At 36.2% G+C, this 16,524-nt stretch overlaps 1 protein-coding gene and 1 pseudogene across 1 annotated transcript in view; one reads left to right on the forward strand and one right to left on the reverse strand.

Annotated features, from left to right (window-relative positions):
* LOC135210894 (calcyclin-binding protein-like) overlaps nucleotides 1–16,524 on the forward strand; it is a 333,184-nt gene that overhangs the window by 69,329 nt on the left and 247,331 nt on the right. The window lies entirely within an intron of this gene.
* The window catches only part of LOC135210892 (uncharacterized), a 105,888-nt pseudogene continuing 89,809 nt past the window's right edge, over nucleotides 446–16,524 (reverse strand).

Consider the following 16,524-nt stretch of genomic DNA (forward strand, 5'->3'; position numbering starts at 1 on the left):
ACCTTACAGACTGTGATGTCGGGAATCTAACCTGGACGCAACAATACGAGGCATAAGTGCCAACCATTAGAAAGGATATTATTTTCTGAATAACTAAAATCTTACAATACAACTATCTTATGTGTGACAAATATGTTGAATGAAAGGCAAATACTAGAGCAAGATGCATTAAAAAGTAAGATGGGAAGGGGTACGGATACAGCAATGAAAGTTTAGTGCTAGTATAGTATGCCATGTGAATCTGCAAAATCTGAACCTAATATACTTATGGAAGAGTAAAAATGATTAATACAAGTAAGAATAGAGATTTCCAGAAACAAATACAACTAGAGTCCGATTAAGACACAGACAAACTGTTTCTCATACCAATGGCAATTCTGAAAAAATACAGAATATAAGTTATTTCCAAATAAGAGTTTTTACCTTATAGTTTAAATAATCATGCTTTTATTTCTTTTATTTACTTTATTAATTCATTGCCATACATAATCATTTCAAACCAATTTATTATAATGCTGAATAATCCCTCAGATTTCAAAGCTTGGGTGCAAGCCTAAATTTCATATTCCATTCTAATAACTACAGTAAATTGATATATGAACAGTATAGGAGTTTTTTTTTTTACCATACTGTATCTTTTGTGGATCTCTATCTTAAAACTGGAAGTTATTTTTTTTCCCTCGTGAAATTCAATGCACTACAACCTAATCTACAAATTATAAAATTTCCTATGCAAAGGATAAAAGTTCCTATGCCCTTAATGACAAAACCTGACTCATATTGTCTGAAATGTATTTTATTTTTTGTCACTGTTTATGTAGTACAGAAAATTATAGTCATTATATTTATATGTGTATTTATAAATACATATGCAAAATATATGTCAAGAATTATACAGTATAATAAAGTATTAATTTTATATGAATACCCACTTCTAAACAAAAATCTAAATTTGTTTCCTAATAAAAAATGCAATTAACAAATTATTAATGTTAATTCTTTCTTTTGGTAATTCCAATGCATCTTTTAGATTTGGTTTTCCTATACTATTTACAGAAGCTTTATAATAGTCACATAATATGGAATTATACAAGTCATTGTATACATAAAAATTATTCTATTATAAGGATGAAGTATAAAAATTAATCTATTATGAGAATGAATTAAGAAAACCAAAGTTGAAAGTGCTCTTCTAACTTCAGTTAATTTTTTTCAAGCACATTTTAAAAGAATTACTCTGTTATGAGAATGAAGTATATAAGTGATTTATGAGAATGAATTAAGGAAACTAAAGTTAATGGTGCCCTGCTAACTTCAGTTTACATATACAAGCCATATCAAATAATATAATTTTTCTCAAGCACATTTCTCTGCATAAAAAATATGGTTTTATAGAAAAAAGGAATTTTTTATTCAAACCCATCAATCAATCATTATGCCCATCATCACAGTGCAATGATGGGCTTAATTTGATTATACTGTCGTACATTTTGACTACCAAGTTACATCACATAAAATAAAATTAATTCTGTAATTACCATATTTTTTTACAACACATTCTCTTGTCTAGCAAAATTCGATGTTATAAGGAAAACATCCCAAATGACTCAAATGAATGTGACTAGTTGACACTAGGCTTGCATAAAAGTCAATACAAAATTTTTAACTAACCTACTGAGTATTCACAGCCTTTAAACAAGATACCCATATATCATAAAGGACTCTTATTGATGTTGGGAATAGACACAATATACCCTTTCCCAATTCTGTCACCGATGGCGACCGTTATCTGAGAGTCACTGAAAAATGCAGCAATCCTGGATATTGGACGGGCTGCTACAGACATACAGAGATACGGTAGTGAGGATTCTAGGAGTGGTATGTTGATCTTAGGACACTTAGTTCTGTCTTCAGCAAAGATTCTATACACCAACAAGTGGCCTGAGGAATAAAACTGACAATATAAAATATATTCACTTGGAGCATTAACAAAATACTAAAAAATAAAACTCACAAAGTAAAATACATACACGTACACACATTAACTTGGAACATTAATGTAAGGTAGTATTGGATAAGCTTCCAAGATGAGTTAGGAAATACTAAAGAGGTTCTGATTTACTACATTTTGTCTCATCAAATAACCTGCAATGGAGAATTTTAAACTTTCTGCATATTTCCATTCATAAGCCAGATTGATTTACATTTTGAAGCACAGTAACATAATGCATGATGCAAAAATGTACAAAAAATTTCCATCCATGCTTCATAAAGGCAAACCACTTACTTTACTTATACTACTAATGCCAACTTTACTTGCACATAATGCCAGCTGCCCAATGCTTAACCAACAGATGGAGTTACTCTTACCAAAACAGCGTAATTATTTCCTTGGTAAGTATTTTGCAATAAAGGGAAGCACCTCATTCCCATACTTCAGCAAGCTGAAGTTATGAAACTAGTCCTCCAGTTGGGAAGGTTGAGAGATCAGCCCTCAAAGTGAATCAACCAATTGATACTGATGAAACGAACATGTTGACAACCTTCATTGTTATCATACATAGTACCTTGTTTTGCTTGTGCTTTTGGAAAAATGCATTCTGTACAATAGCCAATAGCCGATCTAAAGGCAAGCACTTGACAATAATCAATATGGATTATTATTATTATCAATTACATATTATTATAAACACAGAAAAAGACAAACCATTAACCTGCTGAGCTGGCCTCCAAAGAAATGAATGCCTACATGCAATTTTGTTCAACATAGCAAAGGGCAATTTAGACAAAAAACAGAAATAAAAAAAGGGGGGGACACCTCTTTGCCTGATATTCATCCCTCTACATGGCACCACCTCAAATTCAAGTTTCAAGAGATGGTACTACTGAACCTTTCTATATTTCTCATCATCATTACAAGCCAAACTTCAAGTCCAAAGGCTCGATAAGATATGCAGCCCAGTACAGAGAGGAAATTGCAAAGTGAATAAACAGTGAAAGAAATAGCAACGACAAGTATGAAAGACAAGTAACAAGCTATGAAGTGAGACTTCTCAGTAAGACCACTACCACTTACATAATAGTTTAAATCATTTCACTAGAACTTGCTCGTGAAGAATTTTTCCATCCTTCATCGTTTTCATCATACATATCTGTTTTTGTTAATCACTGTTAGTCTAATTGGGCCACTTGTGTAATGTTTTATTTATTTTTATGAACTAGATGTTATTTACAGCATTCTACAGTACTTGTTTTGTCTTTGGATCATATTACGTATTGGAATTTTGCCAGAGCCAAGGATTATGGTTACCTACTAAAATGTTTAAGCCAAAAGAGATGTTGAAGAACATAGAAGAGAAGCTGAATCAAATGTACTTGATTATTATGGGGATATTCTGAACTCCAAATATCTCTTCCCTAAGGATCAGCTTGACATTGCTATTCATAGACGTAGGGGTGATAACAATGATAGACTCGTTCATTAGGCAGTTTCAAATTCTTCTGGACCTTCTTGTCTGTCATTCCAAGAACCAGAGCACAACCTTTTCCCAAGAAAGAAAGCTTCAGCTGTAGTGTATACAAGCAGACCTATACTCTGTTTTTTTTCATCTGTCCATCCGCCTGTGGTGTTTTTGTATGGTAACACTACGTCCCGTGCTTTAGATAGTTACATTCAGCCAGGATCTGTATGGATCCTGCATTCAGCTTACATTCAACGATTATAATAATATCATATTTCGAATATTAACGGTGTAATTTGCATACACTAAATTATTAAAACACTTTTCAGTTGCAAATGTACACCCAGATATCCTTTTATTTACCTAAAACTTACAAATAGCGTAACTATCTAAAGCCCGGGATGCAGTGTTACCGTACAAAAACACCACAGGCGGATGGACAGATGAAAAAAAACAGAGTATAGTCAACCTGCTAAATTAGTACGTAAGAAAGTCCTCCTGCAAAGGCTCCTTTCAAACTTGCTCTGCAAAATTAGGAAGAAGAGGTAAAAGCAGAGCCAAAGGAGGTAGGCGATAGAAGGGCACCTCTAACCACTAAATGCCACCAGTGAGGAAAAGCTGGACAAGCCATCGGGCTACGTAGCAAAGATGAGGAGTGGAGCTATGGGTAGATGATCTTCAGGTAGGATATTGGCTACCCTTTAACTTTACTCCTCCTCCTCCTCTCCGATCTACCTCTCCTCCGACTGACATTTGCCCAAGGGTCTCCAAAATTTATAGTTCTTCAAAAGGAAGTGAGGAAGTTGATGAAAAACGAAGTGGTGGGGGTCAACCTGGTCCCCAAAGCTTCAGGTGATTGGAGACCACTAATAGATTTATTGACCATGAACCTGTTTGCCAGAAAGACCTGGTCCAAGATGGAAACACCTCAAACAGTCCTAGTAGCTGTCAAGAGCAACGACTTCATGCTTTCAATAGATTTGAAGGCTGCTTACTTCCATATTCCAATCCATCCCTCCTTCAAGAAGTTTCTGAGCTTCATTCTTGGAGAACTGGTTAATCAGTTCAAAGTGCTATTCTTTGGGCTTACAACATCTCAAGTGTTCACAAGTTTTCACACTGGCGTTGATATGGGAACATTCTCTGGGAATTTGCGTTTTAAGCTATCGTGACAACTGGGTAGTCTTAGCAGATTCTTGGCTAAGATTAATCCAAGAAAGAGATTGTCTTCTCTGTTATTGTCACGACTTTTCAAGTCCCTTTGTTGACATAGGTGAGAACTTGACTACTAGAGCGTCTCTTCATTCGCCCCCTCCAGACTTCTCCTGTTCTCGGACGCCTTGTGCGAGGGTTGATTAGCACATCTGGAGGAACTACTGCTGTCAAGAGTATGGAGTATTCAAGACAAAACGCTACATATTAACATACATACTGAGGTTGAATTGGTTCCAACCAATTCTCAGAGTCTCAGGAAAGAGTGATGGGGTACTCTGTGGTTCTAATATCGGGCAACACTACGGTGGTCACCTATGTAAACAAACTGGGGGCATGACATCAACTTCATGCACTGATGGTACTCTTGTATCAGCAGGGTTAGATCAGTCCGTACACCTCTCAGCCACTTATATTCCTGGAAAGAGGAATGTGGTGGCCAACAAACTAAGTCGTCAGAACCAGGTCTTAGGGACAGAGTGGGCTCTACATCAAATGATTGCAGACAGGCTCTTCCATCTATGGGGAAAACCAAAGATAGAAATGTTTGCAACAAGGTTCAACGGGAAACTAGAGGTCTATTGTTGAGTTGAGTTGAATATAGAATTTAGGCACTGGGACCTGTGAGGTCATACAGCGCTGAAATGGAAATTGACAGTAAAAGGTTTGAAAGGTGCAACAGGAGGAAAACCTTGCAGTTACACTATGAATCAAATGTTAAGAGTGTGTGGTAAGTAAGCTGAAGAAATAGAATATAAAAGGAGGTACAGTAAAAGGAACAAAAGTGGTTGCAACTAGGAGCCGAAGGCATTCTGCAAAGAACCTTAAGTAATGCCTACAGTTCACCACATGAAGTCCACTGACGGCACTAACCCCCTATGGGGGAGGTCTATTGTTCAGAGGTTCCAGATCACTTTGCTACAGCCGAGGATGTTCTGCAACATCCATGGGATAAAGTGGAAGTCTACACCTTTCCTTCCTTTGGCCTGATCCATCAAGTCTTGAACAGTGATGATTTCACAGAATCTCAGAATGACCCTGGTAGCTCCATTGTGGCCTCATGCAGAATTGTTTCTAGATCTGCTCTCTTTGCTAACAGTGGTTAAGAGGGAAAATTTGGCTTGGCATAACCTCCTTTACCAGCTTCACATAGAGATGAATCATCAGTCAGTATATTCCCTAACTCTTCACGGCTGGATATTATCAATGATCTCCTACAAGCTAGAGGCTTTCCTCTCAGAGCAGCGACAGAAATGTCAAACTATCTCGGAAAGTCTTCCTGGTAAAACTTTACACAGCTTGTGCGGCCTATGTAGCGCCAAAAAAAAAAAACGCAAAAAACGTACGTTTTTACCTAATTTTAAAAAACATGCAGTAAAAGATTAGTACGTATACAAAATCCTATACAAACAATAAGGGGGACCCTGTTTGGAACCGGGGTTTTTGGGAGGGGGTAGGACACATACAGAATAAAGGGCAAATGGAAATCGTGTTTTCAGGTGTAATTTTAGTAAAACGGTAAAAAAAGAAAAAAAAGAAAAAAAAATTGAAAATATGTATTTTTAAATCTTGCACACAACAAGCGCAGGCAGCAGCGTACTACGGTGTACGATATGTTGGTCCGAGAGCAAGAGGCTGGTATAGCCATGTAGGTATGGTGGCGGCCAACGACCTCACTTGCTCTCGCTCTGAACCAAGTAAGATTAGGTCTGTGTTCGATTGTGATTTTTGCGAGTTTTTTAAGTAAACTATAAAAAAAACTGTCTGCCAAACAACCAAATAGGTCTCCTGCTGATAGTGCAATAACGAAGAGGCAGTCCATCACTTTGGAGCAGAAATTGAAGATAATTAACCAGAGTGAAGGAGGAAAGGCAGTCATGGTTATCGCATGTGACGAACATTTATCCCAGTCAACAGTATCCAACATCCTTAAAGACAAGAAACGTGTAATGGATGCTGTAAAGGCATCTGCTTCTGTTCATTCAACGGTTATATCAAAGAAGAGGATAGGGCCTTTTGAAGAAATGGAGCAGTTACTGGTCACATGGATGGAGGACCAAATACAAAAGCATATGCCACTCACCCTCTTGACCATTCAGACAAAGGCTTGAATGCTTTTTGAAGAACTAACGAAGAAATATGATGATAACCACAACAAAAGTTTTGCAGTAAGTGCTGGATGGTTTTGTAGTTTCAAAAACCGCCATTATTTTCACAGTGTGAAAATTAGCGGTGAAACAGCAAGCACTGATGCCGATGGAGCAGCTAAGTTTAAGGATGCTTTACCCGAGATAGTTGTTAATGAAGGGTACTTGCCAGAGGAAATCTTTAATGTCGACAAAACCGGACATTATTGGAAGCGTATGCCTCAACAGTCCTACATCCACAAAGAAGCAACAACGATGCCTGGGTTTAAGGCATACAAGGATCGACTGACTCTTCTGCTTGGGGGAAATGTGGCTGGGTATAAACTTAAGCCCTTTATGATTTATCACTCAGAAAATCCGAGGGCATTAAAAAGCATCGACAAGCATACACTTCCTGTGCATTAACGTCATAATAAAAAAGCATGGATGACTGCAATGCTGTTCGAAGACTGGTTCGTTCATTGCTTCATTCTAGAAGTGAAAGATTACTGTAGGAAAAATAACATCCCCTTCAAAATTTTGCCGATTCTCAACAATGCTCCTGGCCACCCTCAGCACATCAGAGAATGTAAAAGTTGTGTTTCTGCCACCAAACAACTTCTCTCATACAACCCATGGACCACAGTGCTGTGGCTATGTTCAAGGCGTATTATCTTTGGAGCCCGTTTGCACAGGCTGTTCAGGCTACGGATAATGAGAAAGATCTCAGAACTTTCTGGAAAGAATTCAGTGTACTGAACTCCATTATGAACACTGGAAGGGGGTAAAGAAGGAGTGTATGAATGGGGTCTGGAAAAATCTGCTAAAAGTGTATGTGAACTCATTTCAAGGTTTCGATCAGAATGAAGAAGTGGAAATCAATAAAAAGATCTTGATACTTGGGAAAAGTTTAGATTTAGAAATTAATGAGGAAGACATCCAAGAACTTATAGATGTGCAAGATGTAGAGCTAACGGCAGAGGATTTAATTGCACTTGCAGAAGAGAAAAAAAAGCGGAAGAGGAAGAAGAAATAAAATAGCCGGAGTGAACGTTTACGACAAAAAAACTGACAGAGGCATTTGCTTCATTTGAAAAAGGACTGAAACTTTTAGGTAAAATGACAGGGATGAGGAACGGTTTGCCAAAGTTCAGGGGGGGCTCATCAAGGCAATGTTGCATGTTATTGATTAACTTATGAAGAGCGAAAAAACGCCCTGTGCAACCTACAATGGATTATTTATTCAAGAGAACGACTCCAGTGCCTTCACCTTCCCCTGGCCCTAACCCCTCACTTGAGACTCAATCCTGTACGTCTCGGAACAGTTATTTCCTCGAAACACCTGAAATAACAGAAGAAGAAATTCTATCTGAAGAGGAGCGAATTGATGATCCTGCTGCTTTATCATCCTCCCCCCCTTCCGATTTTTAGTTATACGTAGCCATGAACAGCCTGATACCATTCACGTATGCCATGCTCCTTACTTTTTCTGGTAAGAAACCTATTATTATAAAGGCATTTTTGATGGGTGGTTTGCTATATTTGGAGCACCTTCTAAAATTTTATCAGACCATTGTCTGATAATATTTCTTACCTTTTATCCAAAATGCCTGACAATACCTCCCTGCCATATCTACCATTATCAAGAACTTTCTCTCTTCTATCTCTCCCACAGCTTGATTAAGGGATTTTGACTAAGGAAAAATCTATTTCGGGGGAGAGAACTGTTTCGCCTGGTGAAAAGATCCTGCTATCCACTTTTCTAGTATGAATAGTTTCTAAATATACCAGAGAAAAAAGCTAGCATGGTATGCAGAGGTTACTACCGTCGCGCGAGCACCCAAAGGCCGTCGGGTATAAAGTTCAGGGCGTGTGAAAGCCACTATTCACATGTCTCCTGCCATTTAGAGATTTCCTTTCCAAGAACCCTCATATGGGGTGAGCCGACCCAGCGGCAACACCCTCACCGCCTCCGTACTACAGTGTTCCCCCCGTATTCGCGTTCTCCAGATTCGCGGACTCACACATTCGCGGATTTTTCTTTGGAACCTACTAGAAATTATTCGCGGACGGACTCGCCCATTCGCGGAATTTTCCGACGAAAATAATCACTAATTAGTGTATTTTGATGCTTATTTTCATGACTAAATACATTTTTATGATACAAAAATGATTTACTAATTTTCAAATATTAATTTTGATTAATACTGTATTAGTAAGTTTAATAAGTTTAAATGATATCACATAATAAAAATAATAATTCTCTCTCTCTCTCTCTACTACAAAGATGTATGTTTTTTGTATGATAAATAAATGATTTACTATTTTCAAATATTAATATTAATTTATACAGCAATAATATCAATTCATTTAAGAAAATACCATAGTAAATTAGTAAGATTTTAGCTTATAAATTTAAAAAATTATGGGAGAATGAAGGAAATCCCAGTCAGATTCTTTCTCTAACTCCAGGTACTAAAACTCAGATATACGTATCAAGTTAAGTGACCGGAGGGGGAAGGAGCTGATTTGTTGCTGCCATTAAGTGCTCATGAAATTTCCACTCTCTCTTCTCTCTCTCTCTCTCTCTCTCTCTCTCTCTCTCTCTCTCTCTCTCTCTCTCTCTCTCATTTACTGAGATCGAGATTTTTTATAGTACTTTTACTATTTGTTTTTAATACTTTCAAATAATAATAATAATAATAATAATAATAATAATAATAATAATAATAATAATAATAATAATAACTGTAATTACAAAATTCATATTATGTGATAGTATTTTAAAGAAATACAATAGTAATCTATCCATGTCACATTTAATTAAGGTTAACTCTCTCTCTCTCTCTCTCTCTCTTGCCACACAAGATAATGTGTCATAGTGGTAACTCCCTCCCTCTCTTTTGCTGGAAGCGTTGTAAGTATTTTTTGAGAGAACAGAGAGAGATAAACACTTTCTCTCTCTCTCTCTTTTACCGAGATGAAAGAATTTTTATGGTACATGTATGTAAAATGTTTATTGATAATTTCAGTTATTTAATAATAATAATTATTATTATGAATTTTGTAATAATAATTACAAAATTCATAATGGTAGTATTTTAAAGAGATGAAAATGACCTTTCCATTTCACTTGTAAGGATAACCCCTCTTTCTTACTGAGATGAGAGAATTTTTTATGGTAGATGCACGTGTTTATTTTATTTTCAAATAATAATAATAATAATAGAAGTAGTAATAATACAATAACTAATTTCAAATGAAAATTCTTCCCTTCGTCTTTTTCTGTATCAATTTCCCTACCTCAACTCCAGTGACACTCGGAGCTGGGATAGTAACAATGCCATACAATGGTCAATGAATTTAATGGTTTTATGTAATCTCTCTCTCTCTCTCTCTCTCTCTCTCTGCTATTGGCTGTTTATATATTTCTAATGGTAAAATGTTTAAGATTACTTTAAAATGATATTAATAATACCAATTCAATGGTATAAGTTCCCTTGTAAAAAGAAAATGGATGTCTCAAATAGTAACAGTATGAAAGAAAACGTGCATGACTGAATACTTATGGGGGGACTGAATTATTTTCACATACGTAACTAAGTCATTCAGTACGTACATAGTATGTATTTATGTATAAACATAAAATGTAAGATTTACTTTAAAACAGTATTAATAATATTTCAAAGATTAATATGAACCATAATAGGATATTTTATGTATATTTGATGAAGGATGGTCTTTTTAGGGATACTTTGGTGTTTGCATGTTTAGGATTGGAGTTTATGAGCATTTTTAGAGGGGGGTTCCAAACATTCGCGGATTCTAACTATTCGCGGGGGGGTCTGGTACGCATCCCCCGCGAATACGGGGGGACCACTGTACTACTGCTAATACCCGACCCGAGCGACATCTTCAATCCTGTTTTAGAAACCGTTCTCACGAGACGCGTGTTTCTTGCTCGCGAATTTTGCCCTTTGGTGTGATTATTAGAGATGGCTTCTTCCGAGATGTCTCCTGCACCGAAGTTGAGTACCCCAATTTATGTTTTTCCATAAATTATGGTGTTGTGGTCCTCTGATGGCGTCATCCCGCCATTTTGGATACCGCAAGCATGAACATGTGGGTTCGGGTACGACTGTTTTTCTTTAAATAAGGATAAAATTCAATTATTATTTACATTAAAGTACCCAATTCTCGTGTTTCCCAATATACATACTAATTTTAGATATTATGTCACAAAGATAACGATCGCGCCCACGTCTTATTTGGGAGTCAGTATAGGGCCTAAACTAACAAAGTAGACAACCCCCCTCCCCAAGAACTTTCTCTCTTCTATCTCTCCCACAGCTTCATTAAATGTTTTACTCCAAGAAAATCCTTCTGGTATTGGTTTAGCTGGATTTCTTTTGTATCTTTTACATACCTCACAACTTGCAATCAAGTCTGTTATTAAATTTTTGATTTCCTCCTTTTCTTTCTCTCTCAAATCATCACTCCACTCACAGGTATTTACATTACCCATTTTGACTTATATGATGACTCATCAAAATTAAATACTTTATTAAACTCTGTCCTAGTATCCTTCATTCTCCTCAACTCTTCCTGACTCAAACCCATGACAATGTGTGCTAGTCACAATTCCCCACAAACAGTCAATTTACATCCTGTGTCTGCAATTGCATCAACCTCTTCACAAGACTTCCTTTATTTTACTAACTTTTCCCATATGTATGGTTTTCCCTCTATCTCCCATAATTTACATTGCCTTCTGACCCCCCACCATTCCCCTTCCTCTTTATTCCCTAAACCCTCAAATATTCTTTTCATTATCTGTGACACTTTCATATTACAACATTCCCTGACCACAAGCTGCTAATACCATTTGTTTTTTATTATTTTGAGAGATTTGTTTGTTCCAATATATGAAAACCCTTGGTGTCTTTTCTGCCTTTTCATACCTAATTAAAAAATCGCTCATCTTTTCACTGGATTCTCATCCTATTTTAAAATAGTTTTTTATTTTACTAAAATTCTCCATTAGCGTATCTTTTGGATAAAACTTCATCTTTTTTGGATAGGATTATCTTTGAACCCTCTTTACCTAAGTTCATCTGTATCTATTCCTTCTGTCACTTCTAAGGCTTTCCCTTTTAAGCTCATTCTTATTTCTATCCCTGGATATTTCACTTCTCCAAACATCACAAGCAAATCTTTGGTTTGTCATCTCCATCCTTTATAGTACTTGCCCTGTATCCCGCTAAATTTCGAGCAATCCCTTCTCCATCTTATCTCCAACTAGTCAATATCATTTCCGTCCATCTTTAAGCAGCCACTCTCTGTTACAAGTTTAATTTTTTCTTGCCTAATCTTTCCTATATACAATAATCATACAGTCTACCCACCTGTTCACGTTCCTCGGTCCCGGTATATAATCCAGCTTTAGACTTTGAACACCAACATAACAAGACTTACAACCCACAAGTCCCTATTAGGCAAGGAGCTTTCTTCTACCAAACCAAACACCAAATCAGATTCGCCTGCAGTGTATGCTCTGTTTTGTTTACATTTCCACTCCATGCTGCCACCATCTTGTCTTCTATTACATTACATTCTATGATGTCACAAAATAACTTCAATACATTTAAGACATTTTCTGAAATCAAACATATGTTTCCCATACACTGAACCAAGCCCACATTTTACCAATAAAGAAAATAAAAATAAAATAACACTGACTAACCTGATATATAATCAATAAGCATTTTTAGAGGGGTTTTAAGTATTCGCGGATTTCAGCTATTCGCAGGGGGGCGTGGTACACATCCACCCCCAAATACAGGAGTTTTTACTGTACCCTTAAAAAATCTCAATGCTACTCAAAAGCTTTGAACAATCTTTTCTCCAAAAGATGTTAAACTTCATTCCTGGGACCTGACTCTGGTACTAAGTAGTCTTACTGGGGCTACATTTGAACCTCTGAGATGTTCTTCAGATAGAAACCTGACCCTTAAGACAGTTTTTCTTACTAGTCTTAGTTTCATCAAAGAGAGTGAGGGAACTCCATGGTCTAGCTGCTAATTTTAAACATACGAGGGGTTAGGGGGTCAGTAGCTTTCGAATTTGTCCTGGAATTCATAGATAAGACTCAAAATCCTTCTACTCATGATAATAGATTCAATTCCCTCTCTCTCCCTTCCCTTGGGGATTTTGTTGACAATGATCCACATGAATCACTTTGTCCTGTCAGGGTTCTGCGTACCTATCTAAAAAAATTTGTTACCTCAGGCCAGAACAAGAAAGAAGTGTCTAAGAATACCATCTCCTTTTTGGATACATGAGGTAATTAGACATGCCTATAATTCTTTGTCAACCTCTAATGCCAACACGGTGCATGCAAGAGCACATTATTTATTTATTATTAAGGATTAGTTTATCCAGACCTCTGAGCCTAACAACAGCTCTTCTTGGGCTGGTTGCAAGAGCACATGATACCAGGGGTTTAGGCCCTTTCTTGGCATTAAAAAGAACTTCTCTGTTCAGGAGATTTTGAAGGCTGATACTTGCTTTGTCAAACCACCTCCACATCCTTCTTCGTAAAGGACATGGCCCATAGGTCTTTGGGACACTTTTTCCTCGGGTTCAGTGGTGGCTGCTCAACAAGCTGTGTAGCTCATCCAGAGCCCCTAGCAGGACAGTTTGCATCTTCCCTAAGATGATGGTATGAAAGTGAGAATATTTGAAATGATGGGTCTTTTTTGTTTGCCCTTTCCTCTTGAGCAAAGGGCAGTGAGAGGATTGATCCATCATATGCTGGAACTGGTTAAGATACAGGTGGGTGTAGTCTTATTGTTTGAGTTTTTGTATTCTACAATAATACAACCTTGGAGTAGCAATCACTTCCTCTCTCTAGCAAGGAGAGAGAGGAATGATAACAAAGAAATCTGGTGGCTATCATAGTTTGTTATCTGAACAGATATAAATCTCTTAACCCTTAAACGCTGAAGCGGTAAAAAAAATTGTCTCCCGTGTGCCGGAGGTGTTTCAGAGTGAGCGCAGAAGCAGAAAAAATATTTTTTTCAAAAAATCACAGCGCGCTTAGTTTCCAAGATTAAGAGTTCATTTTTGGCTCCTTTTTTTGTCATTGGCTGAAGTTTAGTATGCAACCATCAGAAATGAAAAAATTATCATTATCATATATAAATAAGCGCAAAAACGAAATTTCATATATAATTGTATTTAAATCGCGCTGTGCGCAAAACGGTTAAAAGTAACAAGTTATTTTTTTTTTCGTTGTAATGTACTCTAAATTGCAATCATTTTGGTATATAACACATTGTAAAACGATAACAGCAACACAGAGAAAATATCACAAAATAATGCATGAATTCGTAACGCGGGGACATAAATATTTTTTTCACAAATTCACCATAAATCTAAATATTGTACTAGAGACTTCCAATTTCTTTCAAAATGAAGACAAATGATTGAATACTGTAAGAATATTAGCTTACAATTGCAGTTTTTGACCATATCTGATGAGTTAAAGTTGACCGAATGTAGAATTTTTTTTTTTATATTTTTTTATATGCAATTATTTCGGAAATAAGAAAAGGTACAACCTTCAAATATTTTTCGTTTTATTCTACATGAAATTGCGCACATTTTCATATATAAAACTCTATGAAATGCCTAATATGAAACGGAGCAAATATTCCGAGAATGGGACGTACGCATTTCGGAGATTTGTGGCGGAGAATCCGCGCGCGGAGGGAAGGAAAGTTTTTTTTTTAAATTCACCATAAATCTAAATATTGTGCTAGAGACTTAGAATTTGTTTCAAGATGAAGATAAATGACTGAATATTACTAGACTGTAAGAGTTCTAGCTTACAATTGCGTTTTTCGACCATTTCGGTAGAGTCAAAGTTGACCGACCGTGGTTTTTTTACTATTTATCGTGATTTATATACAAATATTTCGAAAATGAGAAAAGCTAAAACCTTCAATTATTTTTAGTTGTATTCTACATGAAATTGCACACATTTTCATATATAAAACTTTATGTAACGGCTAATTTAAAATGGTGCAAACATTACCACAATCGCACATATGATTTTTTCGGAAGAGTTACCGGGCGGACGTAAAGAAAATGTTACTTTTTCATAAATTCACCATAAATCGAAATATTGTGCTAGACTTCCAATTTGTTGCAAAATGAAGGTAAATGCTTGAATATTACTAGAATATAAGCGTTTTAGCTTACAATTGCGTTTTTTGACCATTTCGGTAGAGTCAAAGTTGACCGAAGGCTGAAAATTTGTCACTTATCATTTTTTATATGAAAATATTTCAAAATTGATAAAAGCTACAACCATGGGTTGTTTTTAGTTGTATTGTGCATGAAATTGTGCACATTTCTTTATAAAACTTTATATAACGGCTAATTTTAACATGGTGCAAACATTACCACAATTGCGTTTTTCGACCATTTTGGTAGAGTCAAAGTTGACCGAAGGTTGAAATTTTGGCACTTATCGTTATTTATATGAAAATATCTCAAAACTGATAAAAGCTACAATCATGAGTATTTTTTTGTTGTATTCTACATAAAAATGCACACATTTTCATATATAATACAAAAATTATGTCAAAGTGACGAAATAATTTCCGAGATGTGTCACAGATACTTTTTAGTGCGGCAAGAAAGAAATTCGCGCTTGCGCGCCTGCGTAACGATTGTAAACAAAACAACACCTTTATCCGTGAACTCCCAGCATCCCCCAAGGCGCGTGATTCAAAAGTTTTTGGCTGGTAGGCCTGTAAGTATTTTTCCGCGAATTTTTAAAAAAACTTTTTTGAGTTGATGTATGGTACGTCCATTCGGCATACGGGAGACATTTTGACTCGACGTTTAATACGTCCAGTCGGCGTTTAAGGGTTAACTTCCACCTATTATCCAGGAAGTGAGACCAGGTGTGCTAAACTGACTCCTCACACCAAGAGCGAGTCTATCCTAATATTAAGACCCAGGCTTGTTCTGCATATGAACATATGACAGATTTTTAATAGTTTGTATTTTTCATAGCTAACAAACCTGTGGTCCTAACTTAAGACTGACCACCTCTAGCCACCCCTCTTATTTTGTTCTCTGGCCTGGAAGAAACTGAAGACATCATGAGGTGAAGAGAGGTTGGAGGTTACCTTGTCACCATCAAGATGGATGATCCCTGATGCCAAAAATTCCTTTCATCACAATTGTTAGCTATGAAAAAAACAAATTGATCAAACATTTGTCATACTTTAAAAGGAATATGAAAATCAAGAATATACTTAGAAAATACTAGAAAAATTGTTTGAGGAAAGGCTGAGAAAATTTTTATAAATGATAACTATCATTTTCTTTTGTGTCAGAGACCTCAACAATAGAAGAGCAATCTACATAATGAAGACAGTAATACATACAGAAAAAGTAATTTGCAGAGAGGAAGCAATTATATACCAGAGCAAATATCTACAACCAGGACAGAGCATGCAAATATGATTGCAGTTAAAATATTTTCAACAATTATACTCTAATTTACAAGAGATAAGAAAAGTAGCTTAGGCAGTAGCAGAAAACTTGATAACACCCCCTCTAATGGATAACTGCAAATATGACAAATTTATGAATGCTTAAATTTACAAACAAAAGGAAAACTAACAAACAAGAGTTTTAGATTACAA

This window comes from Macrobrachium nipponense, chromosome 4 (genome assembly GCF_015104395.2).
Source record: "Macrobrachium nipponense isolate FS-2020 chromosome 4, ASM1510439v2, whole genome shotgun sequence".
In the NCBI taxonomy this organism is placed as follows: Eukaryota; Metazoa; Arthropoda; class Malacostraca; order Decapoda; family Palaemonidae; genus Macrobrachium; species Macrobrachium nipponense.